This window comes from Dama dama, chromosome 1, assembly GCF_033118175.1.
Source record: "Dama dama isolate Ldn47 chromosome 1, ASM3311817v1, whole genome shotgun sequence".
In the NCBI taxonomy this organism is placed as follows: domain Eukaryota; kingdom Metazoa; phylum Chordata; class Mammalia; order Artiodactyla; family Cervidae; genus Dama; species Dama dama.
Window position 1 is genome coordinate 77,647,371 of NC_083681.1, and position 7,433 is coordinate 77,654,803.

Consider the following 7,433-nt stretch of genomic DNA (forward strand, 5'->3'; position numbering starts at 1 on the left):
TGAACACCCAGGACTGATCCCCTTTAGGATGGACTGGTTGGATTTCCTTGCAGTCCAATGGACTCTCAAGAGTCTTCTCCAACACCACAGTTCAAAAGCATCAATTCTTTGACGCTCAGCTTTCCTCACAGTCCAACTCTCACATCCATACATGACCACTGGAAAAACCATAGCCTTGACTACACGGACCTTTAGCAATATCCTAAGTAGAGAAAGGAAATGCCTGAAAACTGAGAGACTTGCAACAGGCCCCTCACCCACAACAGGAATTTTGAGATAGCGTTGGCTTTTTCACTCTCCTCTTTCACTTTCATCAAAATACTGCAAGTAGTTTAAAAAGGTAAAAACATATAACCAGAAAATATTAGTTACATATTCAATGGTAAAAAGTTCTTTTTTTCTTCCTTCTATTTTATTTTTTGAATTAGGAAAGTAAGATAGCACATTTACAGGAGACTTGGAAAATGCAGAACAAAGTTACATATAGTTCCATTGTCTGCATGCTGGGTGCTCACTCAGTCATATTCAGTTCTTTGTGACCTCATGGACTGTATCCCATGAAGCTCATCTGTCCATGGGATTTTCCAGGCAAGAGTACTGTAGTGGGTTGCCATGCCCTCCTCCAAGGGATCTTCCAAACCCAGGAATGGAATCCACATCTCCTGTGTCTCCTGCATTGCAGGCAGGGTTCTTTACCTGCTGAGCCGTCAGGGAAGTTCATAGTTCCACTATATACTACAATTACTTTTTAAGTACATAAATTAACATTGTTAGTTGGAATTTCAATATCAAAAGGCAAAAATTAATAACACACTCTAGTGAGTGGGTTCTTCGTAGCAAGTGGCCAAAGTATTAGAACTTCAGCTTCAGCATCAAAAAAAAAATGAAAAAATACAAATCAAACAAAACATATGGAAAAATGTCCAAACTCAATTATATTAAAAGGGTAGTTGTTAAAATGTAAAATTAACTTTAATCAGTTATCATAAATATTTATCAGTGACTGGTCTTGAGAATGTGAACAAAAGACTTCTCATAGACAGTGTACAGGACTGTAGCTATTAGAACAATCTCAAGAATGGTAGTTTGGCAATAACTATCAATTTCAACATTTTAAATTCATATACTACATTACCACTGATTCAAATATCATAGCTACAATTCTATGCCTATGAACTATATTTGTACATACTCAAAACCATATGTTCATTGGAAAATTATTTGTCATAGAAAAATTTAGCAGCCACATGAAGAGAAATGGACATATTAATTTTAGTATAAAATTATGAGGAGTATTGTGCAGCATAAGAAAGGTTATGAGATATACATGGACTCCTACAAAAACATTTTTTTCAAGACATTGCATAGTAAAATCAAGGATTATATATAGAGATAGTAACAAATATCCATATGTTAAACACATTTGCATTTGCAAAGATTATTGCCAAATGAAAAATTAAGAAACAAAATTAGGGGTTATATTTATGAAGACTAGAAAATGCTGAGAAAAAAATAAGAAATTTGGAAATTTATTTGAGACTTAATCCTATATTGTTTGGGCTTCCCTGCTAGGTCAGTTGCTGAAGAATCCACCTGCAATGCAGGAGACCTCAGTTCAATTCCTGGTGGGGGAAGGTCCGTTGGAGAAGGGATAGGCTACCCACTCCAGTATTCTTGGGCTACCCTTGTGTCTCAGCTGGTAAAGAATCTGCCTGCAATGCAGGAGATGTGGGTTCATTTCCTTGTTGGGAAGATCCCCTGGAGAAGGGAAAAGCTACCCACTCCAGTATTCTGGCCTGGAGAATTCCATGGACTATACAGTCCATGGTGTTGCAATGAGTCGATCATGACTGAGCAAATTTCACTGTTTTCAATCCTATATTGTTTGGTTTTCATATGTGCTGTTAATTAATCCCTATTTTACTTCAAATTTTCTTGTAAACAGTAAAATATTTAGCTTAAAATTTGGGGGCAAAGTGTGTTGGAAATATAGCAAAGAAGACAGTCTCTACAAAATAACAATTTTTAAGTTGTAGAAATAAATGAGTTTACTTAAATGACAAGAATCTAAATAAAAATTACTCCATGTCTGAACAAGAGTAAAAAAGATAAAAGCATAAATGATCAAAAATCAGTATAACTATATAATTGTAACCTTACAAATTAATTATATATCATTAATATCTTGCTGTATAAGCATTAAATCTTGTTAGCTACAGTGATAAATAGGTATTTATAGGCTTTATACTCTAGTAGAGAGGAAAACTTTTAACAGCACAGTTGTATAACTATCTTTAATTATAATTGTAGTAAAATTTTTGCAAAAAAGAGAAATCAGAATCAAATTTTAAAATGACTTCAGCATTCTAGGAAAATGGACCCTAATGTCGAATGACTCCCTTCATGGTGGATGATATACTTATTTAATATGAGATATGATGCTTCTTCTCCAGAGCTTCTTCATAGCATTAGTCAACTCAGAATTTCTTAGACTGTAGATTAATGGGTTCAACATGGGAGTTATGACTGTATAGAACACACTCACAGATTTGTCAATGGGGAAGGTCTTAGCAGGTCTTGTGTTTATGAAAATACAGGGAACAAAAAAGCAGACAACCACGGTGATGTGGCAACCACAGGTCTGCAGGGCTTTCCGCCTCCCTTCCTGACTCAGGTTCTTCAGAGAGTGCAGGATGACTCCATAGGAGACAAGTAAGAGCAGAAACACAAGAGTGCAGATCAGTCCTCCATTGACCACAACTAAGACGCCAATGACATAGGTGTCAGTGCAGACGAGTTTTAATAATGGGAACATGTCACACATAGTGATCGATGACATTGGGACCACAGAATGGGAGCCCATAAATAGTACTAAGTTGAATAATTGAGTGCAGAAAACCTCCAACCCAGGACACCACCAGCAGTAAAACACACACCCTCTGCCTCATGATCACCAAATAATGCAAGGGCTTACAGATGGCCACATAGCGGTCATAGGCCATCACCAGCAGAAGGAAGACCCCAGATCCAGCAAAAAAGCGTCTGTAAACAGCTGTGTCATGCAAGATTCAAAGGTTATGATTTTTTCCCCAAAGAACAAGTATGAAATCAACCTGGGAGTGATAGAAGAGAAATAAGTGATATCCATAAATGATAAGCTAGCAAGAAAAAAGTACATTGGTGAGTTCAGGGTCTTACTAACGGTTATAGTCACAATAATGAGCAGGTTTCCCATCACAGTTAAAATATAGAAGAGCAAGAACATAACAGAAAGGACTTTCTGATCCTTTGGATTCTGTGTGAGGCCCAGGAGGAAAAAGTAAGTCACATTGCTCCTTGCTTCCATTTCGTCTGTACAGAAGCTGACTTCACATCTGAGTAGTTTACCTCCAAAATGAAGGGAAAAACACTTAAAGACAGAAAAGACTTCAATGTTTGTTTTTTATTTATCCATTCATTAGAAGATATGCATGGAGCATCTATTTGTGTCCAATATGTCATGGACATTTTTATTACCAAGTTGAATAAGGCATAGTTCACTTCACTCTAGTGCTAGGCACATCATGAGGAATCAGGCAATTCCAGACCCACATAATAGATGCCATTAAATGAGTATCAATACCGGGCTAAGAGTCACAGTAGGATTTTCTCAAACTAGAATCAGAGGAAGGCTTCCCAGTAGAAGCAATGCTGAAGCTGAGTTTTTAAAAATGCAAGAATAAAAAAGATGGGAAGAGAAGTTCATGAAGAGGTGCACCATTTATAAGGTCAAAAAAGTGCAAGACTTGAGACCCGCTTAAGGTAATTTACATAATAATAGAGTAGATCAAACAATAAATAGAAGTTCCCTGTCCTGAAGTGTCTCAAACTGCACTGACACTTCTTAGGTCTTTAGGTGGATACTTCCCTTTTCCTGGCCAATAAACACGGCAACAATCTAAACTGTGTCCCTAGTCCCTAACTCTCCTCTAATTCTCAAACTTAGATATATGCCATGCATGAAATTTCCCAGGCAAGAATACCAGACTGGTTGCCATTTCCACCTCCGAAGGATCTTCCCAATCCAGGGATCTAACCCTTGTCTTCTGCCTCTCCTCCACTGGCAGGCGGATACTTTACCACCAAGCTGCCTATATGCAACATTTCTAATTTTGGACATCCGATTGATTGACAATTTAGTAATTATTAAACTTTTAAATAGGCCACACTAAACATAATGGTTTCAAATTGTCCACACTAAACATAACACTAAACATATAAAATTTAAAGAGGTGTTCTGTATTTATCTCATTAAATGCTATCATTTTCCATGTTATTTTTCAGACAAAAAACTTTCAGTACTGTTCTCATTTATCAATTTCATAAAATCTTAATAAATCTTATCAACTCAATATATCAAAATATATTACAAATATGATCATACCCAACTTCTTAATTTCTTAGAAATAGCTTTCTACCAAGTCTCTCCAAAAAATTGGAGAAAAAATTATTCTGGCCTCCAAAAAATTGGTTCTCCTGAAGCTGCCCAAATTGTCCTTTTTAATCTTATTCTGATAGCATCTCTCTTTTGCTCAAAGATCCTGCAATATATTTCAAACCTATACTCATATCTAATGTAACACATTTAATATTTACTGTAACAAGAACCACAATCCTCATTTCATAACTGAAGAAGCTAAGGTTCAGAACAACTAATTCAGTTTCCCAAGTCACATTTTTAAGTGATATACCTAGAGTTGAGTCTAAGTTTGATTTCAAAGCAATTTAATTTCTACATAATAATTTCTCACAATTGGGAGACTTGTTCCCACTATTTACTGTTAGTTTTATCTTGTGGAGGCTTGTTCAGAATCTGAAGGATGACCTTAAATTACTCATAAATAATGAAATTATTTTTCATCCAGTTTGGCAACAGAGGGCAAAAAGCTGCCTTATTAATTGAGGATATAGTTTATTTTGTTTGACTGTCTGTTCATTAACTTCATGGAGTCTTCTGATTATTCAGAAGGTTACTTTTATGTGCAGTATATATTATTTTAATGGAATTCCATGGTGCACAGAGAAAAGAGAAGTTTGTTACGCTGGGAAATTTATCAAAATGACCAGGAAATTCTATATATACATAGAAGATATCAATTAGTCATTTCGCAGGGAAATTTTTCACAAGTAACTTATTCCTGCTAATGTCAAAAAAAAAAAAAATGAATTTGACTTTTTATCCCTTTTCACTCTGTCATGTTAGCATGGACAGAGTAGTTAATTGAGATTTTGAAAAAATTTCCTAAACTTTTTTGAGCCATGCCTTAAGTCTAAGAAAGGACCTTCTGAAAAATTTCTGTCAGTCACTAAGTGGGTAGCATCTTCTTCCTGTTAGGGGTGAAGATCACAAGATATTTCATCCCTTCCAGCTGCAATTATCATTGAGTTCTGGAATTGGCATGTGTCCAGGACTAATTCTTGCTTAATTAAGTCACTGCGATTTTCCCCAAACTTTTAAAGGAAGTCCATATGTAAAGTTATTAATAGGCCAAATCACAAAATTAATGTCAGAAAGGTGCAATGTGGACAAAGAGCTCCAGAATCATGAAATGACTACAAATCAAGAATGAAATATCTACTCAGTCATTTAACTTTAGTGAAATTATTTGTTATGTGTTTCCCTACCAGCCATAGCAAGATTGTTTCCTTTTATACAATATCCAATTTAATTATCTTAAATTTGCTTTTATATATGTATATAAAATATAAAAAAACACAATTAAATGTATTAAAATTTTATATATAGTAAATAATCCAATTATTAATTTTTCAAAAAGTTGATGATACCCTCATTTGACCAGCAACCATGCTATAAGTAAGGATACAAGAATTAATAAAATCAGGGGGAAATCATGTAAAACTTTCCCCTGTGTGGATCTTATTTTGTTATAATAGAATCATATAAAAAAGAAGGAGACAATTTTTAGAAAGAAGTTGCAGTTTTATTCCCTGCTTAAAAGACAAGAAATAGGGTATAGTGACAGAAAATAAGAGGGAAAATTCAACTGTGGATAAAGTAATCCAAGATGAGCTTTCTTAAGGTGATGCTCAAGCTGAGTTCGAAAGTATAGGAAGTGACATCCATTGGAGACACTGTTACGGAAATTATACAAATGACCTTATTTATGAAACAGAGCCTGGAAAATTCCATGGACAGAGGAGTGTGGAGGGCTGCAGGCCATGGGACACGACTCAGCACACACACAACATACTCACAGACTCAGAGAATAAACTTATGCTTGTGAGGGTGGGAGAACTTGGGGAAGAGACAGTTAGGGATTTTGGAATTGACATGTACACACTGCAACATTTAAATTCAATAATCAACAAGGTCTTACTGTAGAGCACCGGGAACTCTGCGCAGTGTTATGTGGTGACCTGGGTGAAGAGGAGTCTGGTGGAGAATGGATGCTTGTGTACATAGGCTGAGCTCTTTGCTTTGCTATCACGTGAAACTATCACAACATTGCTTATTGGCTACCCTCCAATATAGAAATAAGTTGTCGGGTTTTTTTAATAAGCCCTGTTACAGCAATTGAAAGTATATAAAAATTAATAAAATTATTTCACTTCAGAGATTACAGGAGCTATACTTAACACAACTTTAAAATTTTCACAGGAATTTTTATGACAGTACTATGTTAAAAAAGACTTGTGCCTTCTTGTCTATTCCAGATTTTAATGGGGCAGCTTTTAACCTTTCCATGTTGAGGATGATGTTAGCTGTGCATCTGTCATATATGGACTTTATTATGTCAAGCTACATTCTTTCTATTTCCAATTTGTTGAGAGTTTTTTATGAAATGATGTTGAATGTCTACACGATCATGAAAAACCCGAGAATAAATTAAGAAAATAATTACATTTACAAGAGCACCAAAAAGAATAAAATATTTAGGAATACATTTGACCAAGGAGACAGTCTTGTAAACTGAAAACTACAAAATGTATCTGAGTGATATTATCAAATACACACATGCATGGAAAGATATTTATGATCTGGGATATTTAACAGTATTAAGATGTTGATAATACCTCTACATATTATTAAGATGTTAATAATACCTTCAGATTCAGTGCAATCCTTATCAAAATCCCAGAATCATTTTTATAGAAGCAGAAAAATTCATACAGAATCTCAAGGACTCCAGTTTGCGAAAACAATTTTGAAAGGAAATAGAAAGTTGTAGGTCTCACGTTACCTGATCCTAAAACATATTATACAAAGTTATGGTAATCCCAGCACGACCATTAAAATAAAGATGGACAACATATTAATGGCATAAAATAGATGATCTAGAAATAAAGCTTTATATACATCCTAGATAATTTTCAACAAGAGTGTCAAGAGCATTGAATGGAGAAAGGATAGTATATTGATGCAAAGTGAAAAA

General features: G+C 35.0%; 1 pseudogene; it reads right to left on the bottom strand.

Annotated features, from left to right (window-relative positions):
* Positions 1 to 2,419: 2,419 nt before the first annotated feature.
* LOC133066185 (olfactory receptor 4A47-like) lies at positions 2,420 to 3,346 on the bottom strand (annotated as a pseudogene).
* Between the last annotated feature and the right edge of the window lie 4,087 nt (positions 3,347 to 7,433).